At 42.1% G+C, this 24,685-nt stretch overlaps 1 protein-coding gene across 8 annotated transcripts in view; it reads left to right on the forward strand.

Moving 5' to 3' along the window:
* The window catches only part of ATXN1 (ataxin 1), a 227,068-nt gene that overhangs the window by 132,655 nt on the left and 69,728 nt on the right, over positions 1 to 24,685 (forward strand). For 7 of the 8 annotated variants that reach the window (XR_009964649.1, XM_062617959.1, XM_062617960.1 and 4 more), the window contains one exon: positions 707 to 830. The gene's annotated coding sequence lies outside the window, so the exon portion shown is untranslated. Of the gene's footprint in view, positions 1 to 706; positions 831 to 3,921; positions 4,690 to 24,685 lie in introns of those variants that run through there. The other variant, XR_009964647.1, reaches the window with a different exon arrangement.

The raw sequence follows: 24,685 nt of genomic DNA on the forward strand, positions 1-24,685 counted from the left end.
TACACACTCTATTTTAAGTACTGTGTGTGAGGTTCACATGGAAGTGAAGCTCAGCAATAGTCCCAGACCCCAGTAAAAAGGCTTAGGATAGTTCAATATATTGTACAATAGGGCAAAAAGTTGGTGCCAAAGAATTTTTGTCAAAAAATAAGTATGAAAGAACCACATGATATTAAGTCTGAGATGTGAAAAATACTTCCTAGTGAGGAACAGCAAGTGTGTGTGCATTTTTGGTTTCAGTACCCCTCTGCTGCAATATTACAGATGACCACAGAAATAAATAGGTGTTTGTGTCCTCTTAGAGCAGTTCGTTGAGAACAAAAATCTTCCTGCGTAGATGTCTCTGCACACCATGGGCTTTGTTTCCACACACTTTCCAAAACAACAACCCTAAGTAGTTTTTTCTTCCTCTTGTTATGGCAACAGAAGTATCCAAGAACTATTTTAATTATGTATTTCCCTCTTTGCCTCTGAACTGGGTTTTAATTGTTGGTAATAAGAAGAACAAATGATTCTTCCTATGCTGGATCAGAATTTGACGTGCACTCACGCTGTACGGGAATGTCCATCCTGGGAGCTCATTAAAAATGTATTTGCTTCAAGGAGATGTAGGAATCAATTGTTTATTTGCTAAGCAGCTCTGTAGATTTTTCTCCTTTTATTCTTTGCTTTCCTTTTTTTACTTTGTTTTGCTTTTCTTTTACAGCTCTAACTTACTTTGTTTGAAAGAGGAAAGCCAGTGAGGACCTGTGAGCAGTCCGGCAGTTTCTGAAAAATCTTCATGCTAAAGGATAATCCAGAATTCCCTGAGGAAAAACATAGTGAATGTTGTGAGTTCTTAGCAGCAATAACATGTATTTGCAGTTGTGTCTTTTGGGGGGTGGTACCTGCACTTTGGTGTTTGCTTCCATCCCTGTGATGTACTGAGCATCTTTTCTCTCTGCTGAAACCAAAGGCAGGTGTGTTTGGGTTGTGCTGCAAAGCCAGGCTTGAATTTCTCTCCCTCTCTCTTTTTTTCTTTCTTTTAATGTCTTCAAAGGCAGAACAGTGTTATCTGAGGAAAGATGCTGGGTTTCTTTTCTGTGGACTGCTACAGTTATTTAACACACAACTATCACTTTCTAGTTAAATACGTAAGCCTGCATTTCAAGGCATGTGACTCTGTAGGCTAAGAAGAATGAAAAAAAATATGGATAACAGTTCAGCAATCTACAAGTCAGATTCAGGAGTTCTATAAATGCCTATGCAGTGGTTGAAATTGTTTGGTCACTTTCAAGTTTAGGAATGCTAAGAAGGTTTTTTGTGCTTGGTATTCCAAACTCCTGTTGCTTTGATCAGTTTGTTACATTAGTTTGAGGATTTTCAATACAAATGCTCCTCTCAGAGGTTCGTGTTCATGGGAAATGAAGTAGCACACCTTTCAGAGGGAAATACAGTTGCGTAACTAAGACCCTGATCAGTTGTGGCATATGATAAAAGAAACTGTTCCCATGAGGGATGGCTAAAGAGAAGGCATACATATTTTTATGTTCATTGTTTTTCTCATGAAGGCCACTGCTTTTCTGGGTTGAAACAGAAACATCCTCAAAGAGCATGGAAAACAAGAACTCTCTGCCTGCCAAATTTGAGTATAATCCTTACTTTTATCTTAAGAATGAACCTTGGTAATTTCAAAGTTAGGTTAGTATTTTAAATCCTTATGCCCAAAGTATGCAGTGGTCCTTCAGGATGTTAGTAGTGATAAAACAGCTACAGATTCTTCCAGTTTGAGCAAATAGTTATTGTGCTTTACATAAAATTAGTAAATATAAATATATCTTCTGAGTGCTGGGCATGTCTTTAGGGCATGTCTTTAGCTCCCTGGAAGCTGGATGCTCTCCTTTGCTCTGCTTTTACCTTTGGGTTTAGATTTTGGGAAGCAGATTGAGAGAGTCTTGCTTTCCCAAGAATCACTTGAAAAATACATGTTAGAGAGAACACTGAAAAATCTTCATGATCTCTCCCCTTTCCCACATGCTTTGATCTACAGTGAAATAGTTAACAAAGCTGATATATGGAATTGTTAGCTACTAGTACCACTGCGCTGCCAAGTTAGTAACTGATTAAGATGAATAAGAGGCCTCTGAGATCTGCAGCTTCTCACTGTCTATGTATCCAAGCAGATGTGGGGCCATATCAGCTTATTCCCACACTTTAAAAGACTTCTTTGAAACCACAAGGGCTTACTTTGCACGCTGACATCCTAGAACAGAGGAGGGCAGCTTTAAGTAATAATAATAATAAACTGTCCTAGCATGCAAAGCTGTTGGGATAACAGGAGATGTTTGTTCAAGATGTTGCAATCACCTCCACTGATTGCAACAGCAGCACTGACTCGTATGGAGAAGAGCATTCCCTGGGTCCTCCAAGGTATGTGGTGTGCCAGATCAGCCAGATAAAATGCATGAGAGAAGGAGGCAATCATGGTGATGGAGTATCTGCTGAAGATGCTGTCAGTGTAATTGTTGCATTCTGCCCTGTCCTAAATGGTTTAAAATGAGCCCACTTAGGTGGTCTGCCAGTGACAGTGCAGTGACAAAACCCTGAATTGTACTCATGAGTCCCAGGTGTGTGCAGAAAAAGCAGTGCTCTTCCACCAGGTAGTGCTGGAAAGAAAGTTCTATTGAGAACTGCTCTCACCCTGGCATCCAGGACTGCTTTCTTTTGGGAGTCATTCATAGATGATTGAGAGTTCTTTAGAAGTTCCCCGCGAGCATATTCTGTCACCTGGCTCTGTTTGGAGGACAGTGCTGCAAGAAGGATGTGGTCAGTCAGGTTCTTCCTCTCTCTCCTCCCTTCTTCCCTTTATTCTCTCAGGAAGATAAGAATACCAGAGATGAGGGTGGATGGTGTTTCTGCTAAAAGGAAATGCCAGCATAACAATGATTTTACTGAAAAATACTACTCTCCTCTGTGAGTGTTTGCAGGGTGTTGTCACATTGAGATGCGTGGAAAGCGATCAGACCTTTCCGTTGCAAGCAGTAGCTGTTCTCATCCCTTCTGCTGCCTCCTCCTGCCACCCAGGCAAATTTCGGAAGGGGGGGTGGGGGCGGGGGGCAGTAAATTGGGACCAGTGTATTGTATCCACCTAGAAACTGCCTGTTTACTAAACAGTACAAATTTCTTGCTTCCTTTCTCTTGCTCTCCTCATTCGGATGAAGCACATTTCTGGAATAGCAGAGCTTGTTCAGATCAAGTCCATATTCCTCTTTAGCAAAAATAAAAAGGGATGTCAGGAGGATTTGTTAAGGAGGAATGTTTATTTCACTTAGTAAGGGGTAAAAACAAAGTGGCATGAGGCTCCTTTGCTCTCGCAGGGGGGTTACCTTGAGAATTCCAGCATATGGTTTGGCAATTTTCTGGTAGGAATTAGGTATCCTGAGTTGTGGGTTTTTTTTTTCCATCCTGAAACATATGCTGCAGCTTTTTTGGAGTGCTAGCCACACAAGCACAAACACATTCTGACAGGAGCAATGAATAAACTCTTCGTGTTCCTCACTCACAGGCATTTCTTCCCTTTTTTTTTTTGTGCTTATGCGAAAACCTCTGGCACAGTTTGTGGGAAATGGAAAATAAATCTCTAAATCCAGTATGTGTCAATAACTGAAAAGTCTACAGTTGCTCTCATATCTATGACTGTCATTTGGGGCAAACTGCAGATGTCAGGATAGTAAGCATCCCTGCTTCTGTCTCTGACAGGGTTTCCAAGCCTGCCTGTGGTGGGAACCTGCTGCCATAAGGGCTGACCTCAGAGGGAGTCTTGGGGACTGCAGCTGCACAGGGCTTAGCCGTGGTTCCATCCCATTTCTGAGCTGCTGCCTCCTTTCTCCACTGCTTGGCCCTCTTTGCTCCTTTCACCATGGTCCTATCTCGTCTGTACAGCTCCACAGGCCGCAGGCTGTTTTTCCTGGCACCTGGACCTGCAGTGGGGCTGGGAGCGACAGCTTCTGGAGCTGATGTCAGTGCCACTGCTTGAGGCACCTGGCTGGGCTGGCAGCAGCCCCAGCACACCCTCTCGCCAGAGCATCACCTTCTCCGCACGGCCGCTGTGGCAGCCCCTCAGAGAGGAGGCATACACAAGTGATGAAAATTGAACACTAGTGAGACTTTTACAGTGGTTTTCTGACAGCGGCCCTCTCCAACACCTTGAGCCTCGGTGCTGAGTTTGTGGTGTGGTTGGCAGCGATGCCTGTTCAAACAGTGATGAGTTGTGCACATCTTGGAAGAGTGATGGGACATTCCGACACATTCAACCTTAATGTTTCTGAATGTCTTTGCTTTTGAATCACTTTGGTATCCATATGCTAAATCACTTCATGGTTTTCTACGGAAATTACCAGGCTCCTGACAAAAGCAAGAGCTGTGTGTGTCCGTTCTTCTGAACAACTGCCCGGTACGTGGCACTTGGTATTTACAGGGAGAGGGGAAAAAGCGAAGAATCACTGCCATTAGAGAAATGTCTCTCAGAAATGGCAGTAATTTATTCCCAGGCATTATTCTTCACTAAGAGCTACAAACAGCTGCGGCTTCCCTTTAAATAGAAAATGCACTCTGTAGGTATGCTATACATAGGGCTTCAGGTTTCTGACATTTCTCTGCCAAAAATCAGAAGTATTTTTCACCAAATAGATGTTTATTCAGAAAGTCTTATTTCCTGGCTTTTATTTCACATCACATGCTTCTGCCAGCCAGACAAGAGTGGCTCAAGGCTGACATTTGGGAGAGGAAGCTGAAGCAGTTTGGGTCTCTTGCAGGGCTTCAGAAAAAGTCTCTGACCGTAGCTTTGGGCCTTTGGTTTGGCAGTTTTAACTGATGAGCACTGTATTAATGTGGACGTTATGGAAATACAGCAGAGTTACTGTGTCTGTGCAGAAACTTATGCCCTTTCCTGGCCCTACACCACTATCCTCTTGAGTGCATGGGTGCAAACCTGCCTTGGTGGTATGCAGCAGCAAGGCTCTTTCAGTGGTGAGGAATCTTCTATATGGTCAGTGTATGAGCAGCATGTGAGAGCCAGGCTGTGTCTGCTTGCTCTTGCCACCCAGCAGAGAGATGGCCAGAGTAGCCTTGAGTCCTGCAGAGGAACATGCAGTGGTGAGGCTGTAAGCCACAAGCACTTGGGAACTGCTGCAGGCCAAATGCCTTTTTATTGACTTCTGTGCAGCATCCTTGGGTTTATCTCCCTCTTCTCTCTTTTCTCCACACACCTGCTGACTGGCTTCTCGACTCAGGACTTTTGAACCTGTCTTTTCTCTGCTGTCTTTTCCAGTCTGAACTGCTGAGTTTCCCCTCCTTTTTCTCCATGGCTTATCTGTTGGATCCATACTTTCCATTTGGTGTGCCAGTCCCTACCACTCCAGTAGATGACTTCACTGTCACAGCTGCCCAAGTCGGTTGCTTTTTGTGATCTGTGGCTATGCTGGTCCTGCCAAATTCAAGATGTCTTCCTCCTCCCCGTCTTCCCCGAGTTCTCTCCACACTCCTAAGTTTATGACTTACAGTATGCAATCAGTATATTAAAATAATTTTTAGTTAGGTCATTCATTACTCTCTTTCTTTCTTCTTGGCCTATATAGCTTCCAGAGAACTGAGAAGTTGTAATTTCTCTAGGGCTAAAATCCAAGTCTTTGATAGGCAGGCATGATGCCTGGGGCCACTACATGTTGCTACCGGTTGTCAGCTTTGTAAAACTTATCCTGCAGAGCAAAGAAATCTGGGCACAAAGATTGTACTCTTCTCTTACTGTGGCAAGCTGTAGTTTCCCAGTCTGTTCTGCCTCCCCTTCATTGTCTTCCAAGCAAATGGCTGTAAGATTATGACTCCCATGTTTGGACTGAGAACAGCTTTTGCCTGAGCAAACAGATTTCTCTTTGGCAGTCACTAACTGCTGTCCCAGCTTTTTGCTGTCAGCTTTGTTTCATGATTTCGCTTTAGAGAAGTCCAGGCAGTACTAGTGCACTGGAGTGGGTAAACACAGCAAGGAAGACAGGTGAATGTGTTTGTTAATGATTACAAACCAGGGTGGTTGCAGTTTGGTCCATGAGAGCAAAGCACCTCCTCTAGTTCAGCAGTATAGCTTATGCTTGCTCTTATTTTTAACTTGGTGGTGTCAACTAGGGAAACTTCAGGTCCTTACTTGCAGCAGTCCTTGGTTCAAGAGGCTTCTAGTGAAGCCAAGAAGAAGCCCTGGGAACCAAGCCCAGCCTTCATGGATTGACAGCACAGCATGAAAGCTGCTCTAGCAGCTTTGCCAGTTGTGTCTAGGATGAAGATGACCAAAATACAGGTGTCCCATGCCTGTGAGGATATTTCTTTTGTTGCTCTCCTTCCTGTCCTCTTTTTCACTGCTGTTTTGTTGTGCTGCTGTGTCAGTGAGCATCGCTGGTGACCTGGTTTGCTGTGCCCACAATGACAATGACAGTATCTAGTAGTCTGCCGATGCTTCTTTCAAAGCTGATAACGTTTGTGGCAGCAGCAGCAGCAGGAAGAGAATATAAATCAAGCTCTCCTAGAGAGGAGGTTTTTTTCTATTTTCTGTTTGGAGTGTGCGTTCAAAAAGGAAGGCTGCTGCTACTGGCAGATTAGTTAAAAGGGTTCACGAGCCCTTTGTAGCAGAATGCCATCCTGAACAGCTTGTTCATTCATATTTATTCCAGGTTTGTTTGTAGCCTGCCAGGCATGTTAACCTTGGATGCTTATGTTAGGAAGGAATTTTATATACTCTTAAGCAAACTGGCAATATTGATGCTATCAGTGATCCTTCTCAGGGAGTCTTATGTTCCTAGTTGTCAATCGGCATTGGTGTTTCCAGCTGCAGGCACTGATGAATGTTTCACAGGCACCTGATGGTACAAAGGTCAAAAGGAAGAAGATAAAGCAGCATGTTGCCAGGATTTGTCTTAGCTTCTTTCCCTGTTGAGGTATCAGAAGTAGAGACGGGCTAAGAAAACCTGAAATGCTGTAGTCTCTTACTTACTTCTGATGGTTTTTCCTGACAGTTCTTTGAATAATGGAAAACCCCTTCCCACTATGGCAAATCAAGCTTATTGCACTAGTGCAAGGTATTACCAAATTATTGCACTAGTCATAGAAGAAATCTGTTTGGGGAGTGAGGGCTGCATTAGATGAGGAGAGGAAAGTTATTTGTGGGTTTCTGTTTCAGGCAACCTTCAATCAGAATTGGGGGGGGGTGATTCATAATTTACTTTGTGTCATTTCCAATGTTTGTACAGCAGTGAATCCTGCTAAAGCATTACAGAAGTTGTTCCATATGAAAGAAGCTGGGCAAAATGTGTTTTGGCTTCCTTAGTGAGTGGACATTTGTGAATAGAGCTACAGACATTCCTTGCAATGGAGAGATGTCCACAATAGCAAAAGCGGGCAAACTGAGCTTTAAGCCTTCAGCTCACAGGAGTTTGTCTCTCTGGCAGATAAAACCTCACTTTTCACCAGCTTCATTTAGCATTTTTGATGCAAATAGTTTACAAAAAGAAACCTCAGGTAACCTGAACGTGTGGTGAAGTGAAAGTTAGTTTGACACTCAGAGTGGAACAACTGGAAGAGCTAACACTTTTCATGTTCATAATTAAAGTGATTTGGGCCTATTTTACATTTTTTGAGAGGTGTGTTGTTTGTTTTCTCATAAAACCATGCACTGCCAGCAACTTGGTTAAAGAATCAGCTTCTCATGGGAAAAAAGGCAAAATAATGTCTCTTTGTCATTCAGTCTGACACGTACTACTGCTGTTTGAGGTGAGAAGCTCTTGTAACTTCAGATACATTCATTAGAGCCACACTGAGAATTACCAGAATTCTTTTTCACTTTTACTAGAACCATTAAAATGCTTGTGTAACTATCTTTATTCAACGTGAGGGATAGCCTGCAGAGTGATCAAGGAGATATTAAGTACAAGCACTTCCTTCTTGTTGTCGTTGACCAGTCAAACCAGTTCAGTTGAAGGGGTTTGGCTTAGTGAGTGAGCAGTCCTGCTGCTCCTGATGTCATTTGTAGAAAGGGTGAGTGAGCTGCAGAGCTTTGTACATCTTCATTATAGGGCAAAGTCTCTTCTTAAATTCAATGAAGCAAGCAGTCTTCATTAGCTGTGGGTTTTCTTGTTATTATTATTCTAATGTAATTATCACTTCTCTTCAGTCAGCCTTCTGCTTGCTTACTTACAAATAAACTCCATCTGGAGAGTATTTTAAGATGGGGAAGGTACAGTGAAGCAGAGAAACTATTGTTAGTACTGTATTCTTTCTCCTCTTAAAAACCTAGAAAGGGGAAATAGAAAAAAAAACAGTTCCATGGCAAACATAATATGATCCTCCTCTTTCAAAAAAGACAATGGAAAGGAAGACTGTTGAGTTATCTGCCTAAGCATATGCAATGGTAGAAAGCATATCAGAAAGATATCTGAAAGAAATCATATATTGGTCTGTGAGATCCGTGCAGTTCTTCACTTCAAAAAAGCAGGATTAAGACCTGAGGAATCATCCCACTCTATTCTCAGATGACAAGACATGTTTCAGCAGTAAGGGCACAATGAAATATCTGCTGACTGCAGGGAGTAAGAAAGGCTCAGTCACGATGGGTACATCTATTTGTGCATCTGAGCCCTGTGCAGATTCCCAACCTGACAAGGTGCTTTGCTCAGGCTAATTAGCCCTACTTCTCACCTTACATCTTCTCTGATTATGCTGATTAGACTGAGCAGGGTGCTGCCTGACACTGGTGAGAGTGAAACAAGTATGCCTGTACAGCCCTGCCCTGCAGTGTACCATATAAATGTCTGAGCCTGCACAGCACAAGCCCAGGAGTGTGTACTGTGTGGCTATGAAGCACATGGATTTCCTGGAGTTTTATTGTATGTGCTATCAAGAATCACTCAGCTGTGGGCGGCTTGCTGGGATGGCAGTAAAGGTGCTAAGCATTAGAGAAAGTCTTGAACAACTAACTGCCCGTAGTATCCTTGCTGTCAGAAAAAACACATGCTGCCAAGTGTTTTGTTTTGTTGCATGAGAATGACTTCTGGTTTTGGAGGCGGTGGTCTGGAGCTCCAAGTCAGGGAGGCAGGGAGACACCTGACAGAAGTGCCCATGCAGAGAGTCGGAAATGGTGAGACTGAGGAATCAGTGTGAGAAACTTGTACTTTCTGCTTTTCATCCTATTTATGTGTGCAGGACTGGCAGAAAAGTGGGTTGGCAGGTTGAATTAGGTTGTGAAACCTCACTAATTAGCTGTGAGTTCCCCACTCCACCTCTCCCTTTTTCTCCCTTCCAAGTGGGATTCTTGCAGGATGAAATGAGAACAGGGATGGATGACTTTCATAATTCAATGTTTTAACATTCAATTCCAGCTATAGCTACCGCAATATAGGTAAGTTTGCTATCAATTACTATTTCAAAGACATTGACTGAGCTTACAGAAGACAGGTTTTAGAAGAAACAATCAAAGAAAAACCCCGGCAGCCCCCAGTGATAAGAAATAAAACTGTTTTTGCTCATTGTAGTAGAAATGGCATTTTACACTCCTGACTATTCCTCTTCTTGACTGGCACCTTCCTGAGAAATGCAGTTGAGAATGAATGCGTATGTATACACACATACCTATCTATATAGACATTGATCTTAGTGAGCCTGGGAATGTGAAAATAAGTGCAAAAATGCATGCTGATTTTGGCAAGTTGTTTGTTTTAGTTGCACAGTTCCCTGAGTTTCTTCATTTCAAAGGTGCATTAATGTTCCATGTATGAAGCCTGAAGTGCAATAGTTAGATCTCTTGCCAAAAGATGGATGTCCATGTTTCATTCTATATTGTGAAATGGTAGTCCTCAAATATCATGTCAAGCCACTACCATGAATAAATAGCTGCTCTGTGTTATTTTGGGGGGTAGCAGTTTCCAAGACAGTCAATATGATCGCATCCATTAAGTGAGTAGAAAGTGTTTTGAAAGAGTAGAATGAGCTTTGTTGACTGAAATGGCTGGGTCACAGCTGAAAAGGAAGAGTTTGCTGTTTTAAAGCATAGCAGACATTTTAGACATTCTTACCGGGATGCTTCAGTAATGCAGTTGTATGAAAGACTGATAAGGGAATGTGCTCATAATTTAAAGTGCCCAAAGTTGGCACGTTCTGTGCTAATGTAAAATAGTAATAAATATAAATCTTGTGTTCTGGAATTCCCTGGTCTGCTTGTTAGCAGATCAGTGTGTAAACACTAGCTCAGTGTGTCTAGTACTAGAAGGATGTGTTTTGTTCTTGTGAAGGGATGTGTGTGTGCTTGCGCTCCCCCCCCCCCCGGAGCCTGTATGAGATAGGCTAGATTCAGACAGACTGATCTGTACTCAGCATTTTCTAAAGAAAGTCTGTTTTCTGTAAACCACACATGAAAACAATAAGTAGATAATTTCTTACTGCAATGCAGATATTTCACCAGTTTTAAATCACAACTATTAGTGGTTTCACTTAAGCTGTCTAATAAGATCTTGCCAGGAACGCCCTAACAGGTCAGCTCAATCAGAACTGCAGATTCAGTGTTGCTCCTTGGTCAGATTAGGACTGGCAGTTTCCAGTTCACTCCCATATCTGCACCCAATAAGTGCATAAAAATGGTTTGAAAGAGTGGAAGGAGCTTTGTTCACTGAAACAACTGTATTGGGATTGAAAGGGGAGAGCAGCAGATAAAAGAACATTGGACCACTAGTGGCAGGGGATGAATCACAGCGTTTACACTGCATGGTCCTCGTAGGCCTGTAGGAGCTGGTTTTGCTGTTACAAACTTGAGCCGTGAGCGTCCTTGTTGATCTGTGCAGGCTTTTAAGGCTGTCTGGCATGTCAGGGCTGGAGCCTCAGAGCAGTGTAGGGAGCGGTGTTTATCCATGGTCAAGGAGGGGAAACCACTATGCCAAAACAAAGCCTGTTGTCTGATGAGGCCAGTGCTGAAGGTAATGCATAAGGCAGTGGTGATTGCTTGTTTGGGAAAGCAAATGGAAGCAAGATAAATGGTCCTTAAATGAGTTACAGTTGGTATTTTAAGGCTTATGTCATAATGCATTTAAGCTCAATGAAGGCATTTCTTTTTAAATGTTCCTTCAGGACTTCAAAATGTTGCAAAGAACAAAGCAAACTATCTGATTGTGGTTGTGCAAAACTGGTATGTTATCAGTGTAGCTGAAACTGAAATTGCACTCATATGAGTTCAGTCTCAGTGTCTGTATTGTACTGGAAAACCCAAGTGATTTGGTGTAGAAAACATTTATCATATTAAAGCATCTCTTCAGTTCTGTGGTTTTTTCTGTCTTTCCATTTTGTTTTGGTGAGGATGGTGTGGGGGACGTGGAGTTTCAGATTGATGATTGTTTGTCTGTAAACTGTCTTAGTGGAATGGAGACTGTAGGAGGCTTTCTTTATGGCTCTTAGTCAGACCAGTGCCTTATCTAAACAGTATTTGACACTTGAAGATGCTACACATGGCTCTCATCCAGCCTACCCACTTGATTAGAGCGGACACTATGGTCATACTTGTAGCAGAGTTTGAGGAGAACTCATTTGGGGAACCATTCCTGTGTATCAAATCACTGCATTCTTGAAAGTCTTTCCATTCTAACAGCATCATTTCACTTGATTTAATGTAGCTCAAAGGTGTACCGGGAAGGAGAATTTGGTACCTTGATGAAGGTAGTCACAGAATGAGGGCAGTGCTGTGTCCTGATGTCACCATGTGGTACTTTTTTAGACATTGAATTAATATGCAATAACTTGTAGTGGTAGCTATGCGGCAGCTCAAAACAAACACTGCAAAAACTTTGATTTCAGGTGGTGTTTGTCACTACAAATGTAATTATCTGTGTGGACCACCAATCTTAGGACTAGTAATAGCAGCAGTGTGGGAAAGCTTGTGGTATCCAGTCTGAGGCTGATGTCAAACAGGCTGACAGCAGGTAGGAAACTGATGGCAGAGGTCAAGTGTTCCTGGGCTCGTTGCTTGCCTTCTGTTTTGTGGTGGAGCAGGGGAGAAATTGTATACTTGATCTTTACCTGAAAACAATAAGAAAGGAGGAGATACAGAGGAGGATATGTAATTAGAGAAATAAAATGGCAATTCATGCTGCTCTTTCATACCATTTCTTGCATTAAAAAGTAAATTTCATAATTCCTGTCTTCTTATTTTCTGATTTCTTTAGATTCAACTTACAATGATAGGAACATTCTTCCCTTGGTAAGAGATAATTCTGATACCCAAAATTTGAAACCTAAGAGATAAGACAAGTGAAATTGCATTGCTTTAATAAATAAGGAATAATTTAAACGATTCCTGACCCATTGCTGATTACTTTATCCTTTCACATGTGAAGGCAACAAAGGAGAATGGGAAGAATTTTGCCTTGGTAAGGTTTGGCTGTATAGTGCTAAGCATGGCTAGATTTGAAGCACTATGGAAATATTATGTGTTTCCTAGAGTGGGTCCCCTGAGAATTTGAGAATATGCCTGATGGGTAAACTGGAGTTCAAATCCCACCTTCTCCCTTGCTCAGCTTTCTCTGGGTTTCTAGTTTGGTTCTGACTTGTTTCTTAATTTAAGCAATCACCTCTGCATGTATGCTGGTTGCAGTCAGTCTTGTCCTGTGCTGCCTGGTCATGAAATGCATCTATGATGCCTAGTTCACTGAACCTGGTAGAGGCAGGTGTTGCCTTTTGGAAGGAGAATTGCATTTCTTGGGTTCTATTATACCTTTAAAATTTTTCACTTCCCATCTGCAGAGGGACTAGCCGGTGTTGAGATATTCATGTACTGACTCCTGCAGCCCTTTCCTCTTGTGCAGCCTGCAGTTTTTGGGATGACTCCAGTGGTACAGCACTGACTTACAATCAGGAGAGATGGTGGCAGAGCCAGAAAGAAAAGCTATCTGATGGGTGACTTGAGGCATGTCATGACCAGTCAGTACTGCAGCCATAAAATGGAGATAATGATACTTATATCACTCTTTGGTAAGGCATTATGGCATGTTTTCATGAGTATTTCTGCTCCAGAGCCTGGGTGTTTTTAGCCTGGATTCCAAGGAAGTGAGGTGTATGTGGTTGTGGTGATGATGTCTGTCTGTCTGCTTGTCCATCCCCATTTCCCCACTTCCATAATATTATCTTGGCTAATTCCCACCAAATCCAGCAGGAAGTAGAAGTCTCAAAGACAATTAAATTCCTAAATTTTTTTTGTTATTGCTGACCTCAACAGGCAGGGAATGTGACAGGCATGAGTGAGTGCTGACACTGAGGAGGAAGGGACAAGCCAAGCTCTGCTCTTGATAACAGTCTTTAGCAGTGGCTGGCAGTGAGTCCCTCCACTGCGTCCGGTGGGATTTGGCAGTCCTTGGCCTGATGCCAGCTTGGCAGGATGTGGAGCAAGGCTGAGCTGTTGGAGGGTGCCAGAGGGAAGATGATGTACAGAGATGGGTACATTCAGAGGGACAGCAGAGATGCAGAGTGCAAATCCTGCTCTCTGTTGGGTAGAATGGAACATGTTATTAGGAGGGCTTTGACTGAATTTGTTGCTTGAGATCCTGCCGGTGGTTTTGTTTCTGGCTGCTCTGAACATGCCTTCCTTATGTTCCTGGGGTGTTTTCAGTCCTCTCCTGGGCAGAGCTGGGTTCCTCTGCTGTGAAGAATTCTGAATCTTTCCTGGCAAAGCTCTTGCACTCTTTCCCCTCCATGTTGCTCACAATTAGCAGTAAATGCAAATTTAGAAAAAATTCTTTTCCTGTAACTGTGGGACTTCTCCCCATGTATTCCAAGTGGAAGAGCCTGCCCATTCTTACGGAGAATTTCTCTTATTGTCCTCATTATGCACATGTAATGTCTGTCAGGTCCTGTTTTCAGTGACTGCTGAATTTCTCCCTTGTACAGCTCTGTTTGTGCCTCCAGAGCATTGGCCTTTTTCTGCATAGGGCCTCTCACTTATCTGGCACATCAATTTGGTTTTGTATTGCTTTGTACATTGAAGGCAGCTACACGGTAGTAGTAATATTCACAGGGATGTAAATTTATTACCTTGTATTTATTAACTCAGTGGGGGCACATGTTTATCCTCTACGCTTGAGTGCTCTTTTTAAATGGTACTGTATATACAATAGATAGATTGAAAGTTGACTAACTAAGAAAACATCCTCAAGGCTGAAAGAATAAGCATGAAAGATATGCAAGAGTTGCAGCCTGGTTTTTACCACTGGTTTCTGTCTGGCATGCTGACGTACTTGGTTGTAGCAGTTAGATGTCTCACTTATGCACCCAGATAAAGCCAAGATAGTTTAAAGCAATCACATTCATCTTGTGTCTTGAAGAATAAGTCTGTACTTTGCAAGAGAGAAGAGATTTGCAAATTGATTTCTTTTTTTTTTAAGGGATATTTATATAAGCATCCTTTCACTGAGAAGAAGGGACAGGTGAACAAGTAGCCAGCTGATCACAGGTTCTGTGGCTTCTGCAGGAATAATCATATGAATACCAAGACTCTTGAACTATCTTCAGGTCAGTCGTTTTCAAAATGTTAGTTTAGGTAGGTTTAAAGTTCAGTTGCTTTGAAATGGAGAAGACATGACTGGGAAGGAACATGACTGGAAAGCATCATACTGTAGCCTAAAGTCAGCTTTGAAGTCTCCGAGTCTTTTTTACTGACTTCATAGACTTTAGGTTAGGCCTTCAGTACGGAAAGTCAAGATCAGACATGTCTCTGAAATTATTTTTCAGGGATTATTTATATGTTTGATGTGTACTTCTCTACCATTTTAATAAGAAACTCTAATATCAGACATTATTATTACTGTTGTGCAATTAGGTTTGTAGGCCTTGGTCAAAGCCCAATTTGGGTAGGCGTTTGAATACTTAAATAGTAATAAAAAGACTCTCCAAACCAAAGAGGTCATAATGTGCCTGTGTATGTATGTGTGAAGGAGAATGGAGGTTTTGGAGATGGTGTGCACTGGCTCCTGAATAAAAACCTTCCTTTGCACTCCTTTTGCGGATAGTAGCCTGGGCTGTTGTGCAATGAATGGACTAACTAGTCTAAGAAGACCTCTAACTTCTGGCTGAAAATCCCATCTTTGAATCAAAGGGAAGGTGACTAGAGTAGTTTCAGGTTTTGTCTATGAGCTCATACTTTATTAGTCTTTTTGGTTTATTTTCACATACCTCCTGTTTGCACTGAAGTGGTGCAGAAGACCTATTTATGTAGATCATGCCACATCCATTTTTCTGACAAGATGGGACATTTCCTTGTAGTGCATTTTTGAGTGTTTTGCCCTTTTAAGTTCCTGGGGTCTGAAACTCATGGCTTCCTCCACTTCCCTTAAGGAGTTGTTAATAAATCTTGTATTTAGCCTAATTTTCACTTCTTAAAATTTCCCATTAATCTTAATCTCAAGACTCCATCTGCAGTAATGGGTTACTGCAAGTCATCTGTGCCTTCAGTACCTGCTGGGAGATGCTCCTGAGAAGCTGTCCACATGATATGTCAAACCCCAAAGGAGGGGGAATGTGCCTTGGACAGACAATGATACTGAGATTTTCAGGTTTCTCCAGAGTAAAGTGACTGAGCCTTTTTTGACTGGCTGAGTGGTGAAGTGGTGTTGCTGCACTTCAGAATTTCTGAAGGCCTTTTTTCACCACTCTGCCTTGAATTTCCTTCTACTGCTCTCAGTTCTTTCTTATTTTCCTTTTAGTCCTATATGCTCTTTCAACAGCAAGTTTTCATTTCTTCCTTTTTATTTCCACAGTAGATAGTGGAGTCACATCCCACGTGGTTCTGCCATCTGGAACAACTTCCCTGACTCATTCCTTTTGGGTTTCAACTTTATCCTTGGCCTCTGTGTGTTAATCTTCTTTCTAATGAAACAATCGCATCTTATGCCCAGAGGCTTCCAGTTCTTCTCTGCTTAGTCTTTCTCCTCAAGACACAGCTTTTGCTGTCCTTTGATACAAGGTATACTGTGATTCGTGCTTATTATTAGACAAGAAAGACCTATTTTAGGGACATCTGATCACATACTTACATCTCATTCCTGTTCAGGTAAACACTTGAGGCACATTCACCATTTTAGCACCCCTTTATCCCTTTAATTTCAGTTGGCTCCACTGTTGGCTCTACATGTTTAAGTACTGTGAACATCAGAAAGCCTCAACTGTGAAACATGTTTTTTTATATTAAAAAAAAAATCCAACTAAAGCAGATTGCACAGCCTGAAAGTAATGAAAGATTCAACAGAGAAGTAAGATTTCAAATCTGATACTACATCTCCTTAAATCTTATTTTGAAAACGTCAAACATGCTGTAAAATCAAACAAAAAATCCAGCAGCCTTGCTTTTCAGTCTGTTGACTCTAAATATTTTCTGCTGTACACAGAGATTTTCAGTAGTTAACATAGTATGCAGTTGTTCTTGCTAAAGTAAGAAAGTCCCATTCTTTCTGGGATCCCATAGTAGAGCTGCTGAGTTGCAACACTTGCATGAAAAAAAAAAACAAACTGAGGTTAGTTTATTGATTGAGTGGTTGGACACAATTTGCAATGCTACTGGTTTTCTCCTTGTGGCTTTCCTAAAGCTTCCATGAGACAGAGAGAAAATACAGCTAATAGCAAGCTGTGCCTGGGCACTACACAGTCCCGCTTTGTGCAGAGCATGGCTTTGGCACCTGGAATAGGAGCTCAGTGCGTATTAGCAGCTTTACATTCATTGACATAAATCACTGTCAGAGCAGTGGAGCAATGCAGCTGTGTATTTTGCGAGCACTGGATGCAGTCTACCTCAGACTCACTGTGAGATCATGGAAGATCTGCTCAAACTTGTGTCTCAGACTGTTAAGTCTTGGGTGTGAGGCGCTGCAGTCAGATAACCACTCACTTTTGGAATAAATGCAAGCTCAGTTGCAGGGCTCCTACCCATTTCCCCCATCCTTGCCCCTTTCTTACAATTTCCCTCTTTCTTCCAGGCAGAAGGTTTGTCCAGAAAGAACCCATGGGAACACACATCCTTCCTAATTCATAAAGAGTGAGGAGAGTAGAACAGTGTGTGGAGAAGCAGCCCTTTGACTTTTGATTCTCATTTTGATTCTCATGTCCTTGGGGATGGCACATCATCTTCAGTGTGTCTCCCATCAAAACCAGGGGGAGGAAATTCATTCCTCCGCAGGAGTAAAGCTGCCCCAGTGTGTCTAACCTTTGCCGTAGGAAGTCACAGTGATGCTGAGGAGAAGGGCCAGGGAAGGTGCAGTCGAAGCAAAGTGTCTCAGGCTGTTCTTGCAGCCCACAAAGGCAAAGCTACCAATAAATTTATTATGGAAAACAGCATGGTACCACTGTGGCCCAGCTTCAGGCAAAGCAGTACAAAGAAGAGAGTAATAGCATTGGCTGCAGAGTGGTTTCCTAGGTTTCTCAAGGGGTTTTTGTTTGTTTTCATTTGGTTTAGGGTTTTTTGCTCGGTTTGGTGTCTCTACCTAAGCATCCAGCTAAAGTCTTCCAATCACAACCATCCTCTCCTTGGATCACTGGGGTGTGATGCAGTGACTTGTTTGCTTCTAGAGTGATGACACAGGCAGCTTTGTAGCATGAGAATATTTTTGAAGCCTGAGTGTGGGTGTACGGTTGTCCAAGTTGAGGGAGTTTTAGTACAGAATTTGAATCACAGTGCTTTGTTAATGAGGTGTTTGCCTTTGTCATCCTTAAAATAAGGAAAGTAACTGAAGACTGTGTAATGCTTGATTCCTTGTGAATGGTTGAAAGTGTGTTTGCTAACGTCCTTTTTAAATGCATAGCTTTTGTGCCTCTGACATAGTTCCCTCTTCAGACTTCCAGGAATATCTACATTTTTACGTCTCATAAATGCTCAGAGGTTGTAAAAAACCTTCCAGTGTGTGGAAGTGGAGATGCTGATGCAAGTAAAAAAGATTCATGTTTTCCTTTTAACATTCATCACGGTTCTTGGAGATTTTCATGGAAAATTCACTTCCTGAGGACCAAACTAAGCCTCTTCTTCACAATTTACCATGATTAGACTGTGGGATTAAGCCAACCTGGAGTTTCTGAGCAGTCCATTGTCCCCAGTAAAATCTCTTTTTACTTTGCTTTCCATTCTGCAGAAAACATATTCCTCACACCAGAGCTGCTGTGCTCGTCAGTTCTGCAAATGTTTCCTTGGCATTGCACTTGCTGTTTTTGAACCACAAAATGCTTTTAGGTAAAGTTATCATAATGTAAACTGAAAATTGACAGGCTGAATAGTTGTGGTTAGTATGTGCTATAGTGGTGATGACATGGGAAAATATGTTGTTTTTCTCCAGATGACTGTTTGAGGTTAGTTAAAGACCATTTTGTTCATGATGTGCCAGCTAGAATTATGAGAGCATGGCTTTGAAGTAAGCAGGTTAGTTTGATTTTAATATTTTTTAAAACCTGATAAAAGCCTGTTGTCAAAGAATGGATGTTGTTATTTTGGGATTTAAAAAGAATGGAGCCAACTATTAGGAGTAAGAGGTTAAAAAGGACTAAATTTTCCCTTCCAAGTAGTTCATCTCACTGCATAATCTAACTAAGGTGTCTCACTCATGGGGCTAGCATGGGCAAAGCACGCACCCCAGGGCAAAACCCGGCAGAGTTCAGGTACATGTTCTTCAGCAGAAAATGATAGTGTGGAAGGGAGGTGGGTAGCAGCAAGCAAACCCAGTGCTTTCTGCTGGCAGCAGAAACAGCATTTCATGGCCTGTTCCTTTTCTAACTTTCTGGTATTAAAACCAGAGTGGTACCACATCCTGCTAGGATGGCAGCTCAGCAGAGCCATGGGTGGCATCTTACATACTCCATCAGTTATGGGACTGTCTGCAGATACAGAAAATGTCATGGTGCTGAGGCAAGCAGGCAGTGCTCTAAAGGACCACAGAAACATGCACCCTGTTCATAAGATGGAACCAAGAAAAGGAGGTATTAGGCAAGAGGTGATATTTGATGTCCCCGTATCTAATGTTAAAAACAAAAGTGACTCAAATGTCACTTTCTTCCCAAATAGAAGTCTTTTTGGTGTGGCTTGCTAGCCCCGTTAGGAGTGATATGCAAAATATACAGAATTTGTGTGTGGCTAAATGACGGTTTCCTTTTCTTTCATCTGCTTCCATGTCACTTTGTGCTGCAAGGTTGCAGTGGCATGTAAAAGGCTTGACATATTCAGTGGAACCTTAAAACAGCTCCAGTGAACTGCAGCAGAAAAAGCAGCAGAGGAAAGTAGAAGGTAACCAAGCTTACCTTTTGAAATAAAATGTTGCAGTTCTGGAAAAGTCATTACTCCATCTGCTCCACAAGTGAGTGAGTTTGGGGTTAAAATTTTCTCCAAAGTGTATGTGATGTTTGGGCACAGCTGTGGAGGAGCAGCCTTAAAGGTGAGTTTGCCTGTCTTCACCCTTCTTGAAATGCTGTGCTGAAATGAGGTTGTTAGGACAGCTCACTCAGGTGACTGTTTTTCTGATGTTGCCATTTTCTCTCTGCTTATAGAGAAAATATATATCCTGTCTCTTTTTGGGGTGTGGGGAAGATCAGGGAGTGAAGCACGTTGCTAACATCTCCCCTGGCCCTAAGCTGAGGAGCCTCTGAAGCTTCTTGAAAGTTAGTCCACGCTGACTTTTGAGTGGTGCTCCTTAGCCTGAGCAAGTATAATGAATATGTATGGCTTGTTTCTAAAACACCATCAAAGAGGCAGAGGAAGAGATGGACTTTTAATATTTTCTTATTCTGATGGTTTTCTAATGACTCCTGGAGGCACCATTCCTTCTTTTGTGTACCTTATGTCAGTACAGCCAGTACTGTGAAGAGTTTACTTTTAAGGCCCTAACTTAGGAATGCTTCCATTTTTTCTACTTTTGATTAAATACTGTAAAATATTTGAATTGGTTATATTGATTAATAAGATAATATTGATAATACTGTCTGACAGTTGTTTAATGAGGTTGGGCTTCCTTGGGTATAAAAAGAAGGCCAACTTATTCAAGGACAGTGAGTGTTTGTGATCATTCAGGTGGTGGTCTTTCAGGGTTGGCATTTGTATGCCCAGAAATGGAGGCAGGTGGAACAGGTAGGTACTTTTCTCAGGTAGATATTCCCCAAAGTTCTCTGGAGGGAAAGATTGTGTTTCATATTGTGCATCTAAAATAAAAGCTGAGATTTTGACAGTTCCCCAGATCAGTTACTGACATGCGTCTTCTCTCTCTTCTGAGGCCTTTCACCCCACACATGATTTTTTTCATTCACCTGATAATGGTCCCATTTATAAAACAGAAGCAAGAAAAGGCAGTAGTAGATAGAAAGGAAAGTTTGTGTCTATGTGTTTAATGGTAAAACCAAAAGTGACTTAGCTGTCACTTTCTTCTGAAATAGGAGCCTTGTTGGTGTGGGCTGCAAGTGCATGGGTAGGATGTGGTGGCTTAATGTACCTGCTTCACTTCAGCAAGACTAATGGGCTTTTAATTTCCACGGCCTTGCTCCCAGTCTTTGGGGCAAGCACTTGCATAACAGTTTGCTGGGACGGGGCCTTTGCCTCAAAATTATGCTGGGAAGATACTCAGGCACATGCAGCGGGACACTGAGCACAGTGGGATCCTGATCCTGACTGGGGCCTCTGGGCACAATGCCATCATAAATTTTAAATAAGAATAATACTGTAAAAAGTTAAATAAATGTATCAAGTTCATTCTAATGCTCCCCTCCCCTCAGGCAAATTAGCAAAAATTGGATTTTCTAATAATTAGCCCAAGCAGTTATCACTGAATAGATATACCTGATTTCTGTGAATTGTGGTAATAAATGAAGGACTGATCCTTCAAGGAGCGGAGAGATTCCCAGACTGACCTGACAGGATCAGGTCCAGTTGTACACGCAGATACTATATAAATGCATTTGCCATTAATTGGGTTAGCTATACGTTATATGTGTTCAGATTTTGTCCAGTTCAGATGGAACTTTTGACAGTTCAGATTTTGGTCACTTACATTTACGGACTTAGAAAATAATGCACTGAGCTGTCTGCCCTGGGCTTATTAAACTGTCATAATAAACCATTTTACAATTCCAGGCAGCCCTTCCCAAATGTATTGTAGAGCCTATTAACAAACACCTGTCAAGTTCAATTGAAATGTCTAAGTGGCCTGATCTACAGCGTCTGCTGCCGTGCCAGAGAAAGCAGGGCTCATGCAGCATGCCAGCCACGTCAAGTAATGCGCTCCAAGATGAAGTATTTGGGAGCAGGGGGGCTTCAAGGAGCTCTTGGCTTTCCTTTCAACCTGGTGGATTTGGGTAGTAAGTAGTGAGGAAAAAAGAGGTAAAAAAATAGGTTTGTGTAAGGCAAACAGCCTTTCCATTCTGTGATACCTGTCTGTGACATAAGTCTCAGAACATTTCAAGCTTTTCTTTTCTTCCTCTTTTTTTTTTTTCTTTTGTCAAGATATGGAAGTGTAAACAGATCCCTTCCTCTGTTGCTGACTTGAATGGGGGCTGGCCCCTGGTACACGTGTGAAAATTGCTGGGCTAGGAATGATCTTACGTTCATTGTATCATAGCTTTGCAGATGAAGTCCAAACTCCCTAGCTGCTTGTCTTGACAGAGAGTGTTGCTTGTAAGTGTTTGCTTCTGGAGACTGAGCTTACAAAAGAGGAGAGGGAGAAAATGAGCCCAGTAGCATCTCAGAAATGTTTGTGGAGTGTTTTTTGTTTCGTGTTCAAGCTGGTGTTTTTTTTTCCTCCTTTTTTTTTTTTTTTAAATCATGAAATCCAAGGAGACTCAGCAATCAGCGTGTTTGAACGCCAGCCAAGACACCAAACTGGCAGCCATCCATTCTGATATCAATGTGAGTGAAATGTGTACTCAGTAACTGGATTCAGGCCCTTCATAGTTTGCAAGCAAATATTTCTGCTTTTGCAGATCAGATTAAAAAAAAACAGAAAAAGCTGTGCTGCTCTCAGGCATGTGAGAGAGAGGGGTCTGCACCTTTGCGAAGGGACATTAACATTTCTGTATCCCAGAGTCCTGCGCCTTATGTTGTCATGTTGAAGGGTATGTTCTATTTCCAAAAGGCGTTTAATTACGCCTTTTAATGTTTTAACTACTAAATCTGCCTTGCATAAAAGCTCTAAGTACCTCACAGTGGTAATAAGCTGTAGGGAAGTGAAGTAAATTGGCATTTTGTAAAAAGGTTGTGCAAAACCGATGGAGAGCTATGCAAATGAACTGTGATACAGCCAGATTTGCATTTTGCCTTGCGTTTAGTGATGATATGCACAGCATGGCCTTGGCAGGCTTGCCTCTTGGGATGATGCATACACTGGTGGTATGGCCCTGTAGGGTCAATTTAACAAGCGTAACGCTGTGATTTTCCATGCAGTTTCTCAGAACCACTGAGTAATGTGCAGCAATAAATAGTGACAGCGGAAATAGATTTTTAAGAGTAAATACATCTAGTAGGAGGAAAAAGTATTAAACAAATCTTTTGCCTTACCAAAAGAAGGCTAGCAGTTTTGTTTGGTGCTGCTCAACTTTCCAAAGTGACTCCCTTCTGCTGTCTTACTTATTCCTGTATTACTCTTTGGTTAAGAAAATGTCAGGACAAGGAGCTGAAGTAGAATTCTTGTGCCCTGGGTGTTCAGGTCATTAGAGGAATATACAGAGGAGGGCTACGTGTTACAAGCAGCTGACGATGCAGTTTCACAGCGTTTGAGTTCATTGAACCAATGGCAGCTCTTGAGACCTGTTGTTTTGCCCAGCTGAGAAGGAAGGTGGGATCTTACTTGAGATTCCTGGTGATAATAATGCTATTTTAGGGAGAACAGTGTGCAAATTGACTCTCAGAGCCCTTTGCAGTCTGTTTTATATTGGAGAGACATGCATGCTTTTTAAGTGTTGCTGGAAAGTACCTCTGAAATGACCTTAACTGCTTTTTTCTGTATATAACTTGCTTATTTTCAGGAATTCATTCAGTATGTTAAAAAAAAAAAAAAAATCAAATAAAAATAAATCCAATCAATTGGGATTTTTTTGGCATGGGCCTTCACATGCTGCATGTTCTCTCCAGCCATTTATTTGGACACAGATTTGTTATCTTTTCTGCTCTGAAAATGAACCAAATACAAGTTTCTGTATATGCTTTACTTGTCACAAGGGTGATTTTCCTCCAGCATCCCTTCCCAGTTCATCAGTGCAGTGTGACAGCTCTGTTCTGTGAGGCAGTGGGCACCCCGAAGAAGCCCTGGGTATTTTTCAGTTCCTATGCTGTGATCCTGCATCACTTGGAAGTGAATGAAATGTCAGCTGCTAACCTGCAGTAGGCTTGGGGCTGGCATCTGTCCTGAAGGAATTCAGTAGTTTTTGGACAAAGCACCTGGTACAAGGCTGTCCCAGAATTAAGCACAAGCTTGAGTACTCTCTTCCTGTGACCTCAGCACACCCACTGCTCTGTTAGTTTGTCTTACAGAAGCAGAAGGGAGTTTGGCTGCTTTCAGATAAAGTCTGCCAAGAAAAAAAAAAAAAAAGAAAAAAAAGCCTAGGAAGCGTCTTCTTCTCTCCCCTCCCCCCTTGGCTTCTCTATAAATAGTTAAAACATTTTTCAGAGCAAGTTTAGTTAATGTTTTGCAGTGGTGCATGAATACTGTGGTGCCCTGATACGTTTTGTGCTCCTGAATCTCATTGTAAGATGCCTGAGTGTAATTCGAGTTTTTTTAAAATGAGAGGAAGAAATAGTGCTATGAAGTCTCGTCTGAATTTTGTCATTGACTTCATGAGAAGTCCTTGGAGTGCATTTAGGAAGAGTTTGGCTTCTCATTTAGCTATATCATTGGATGCATGTTGAAAGTTTTCCCTTCTTATCCTTACCACATAGACAGTCACGTCATTCTTGAAATGAATGCTCTGTTTGCTGTCCATATGCAAGGAATTATGCGAACATCTGTGTAAATTGCAACATACAAGAAGGCAAATTCTTGGTGGCAGGCGGCAGAACGGGTTGTTCAAACCTCTGTCTGCAGGGAGTCTGTGTGCAGCGATCAGCTCTGTTCTCGCACCGCACGCCGTCAGTTTCATGTTCACTGCTTCACTACTAATAACAACTAGTAGATTTGGCCTTTTTTTCTATTTTTTTTTTTTTTTGTTAAAGCACCAAATGTATAGTTTCATTTGGTAGCTGGTTTTAGCAAGAAAATGGTATCAGAATAGTGTGGGATTTTGTGAGTCTGCCAGAAATACTGCAGTGGGTGGATTAGCCCCTTCAAAAGCAGCTACTCAGAGTGTTTTGGGGGTAATAAGGTGTGGGGAAAATAGGGTCGCGTCTGTGATTTTTTTTGCATACTCCCTTGGGAATGCCCTCAGTGAGGGCAATGTCCTTATTCTGTCAGCAGCTCTCTGCTGTTACCTGCTGGCACCAGAAGGAAGATGAGTGATGCTCCCCAGTCTCTGTGCAGTGTTTCTTGTGGCTGTCCCTTGCATGACAGAATACTGTAGTGCAAAACACAGGAGTTTCAGTTGCAAGGCTGTGGCATGAGAACCTGGGGAAGCAGCACTGGCACGAGTGTCTAGAAGAGCACACTTAGGTGTCTGTGCTTTAGGTGTTGAGGCTTTCAAATCAGCCTCACCAGCT

The sequence above is a fragment of the Pezoporus occidentalis genome, unplaced genomic scaffold, assembly GCF_034315485.1.
Source record: "Pezoporus occidentalis ecotype Australia unplaced genomic scaffold, CSIRO_AGI_Poc_V1 ctg2, whole genome shotgun sequence".
Classification (NCBI taxonomy): domain Eukaryota; kingdom Metazoa; phylum Chordata; class Aves; order Psittaciformes; family Psittacidae; genus Pezoporus; species Pezoporus occidentalis.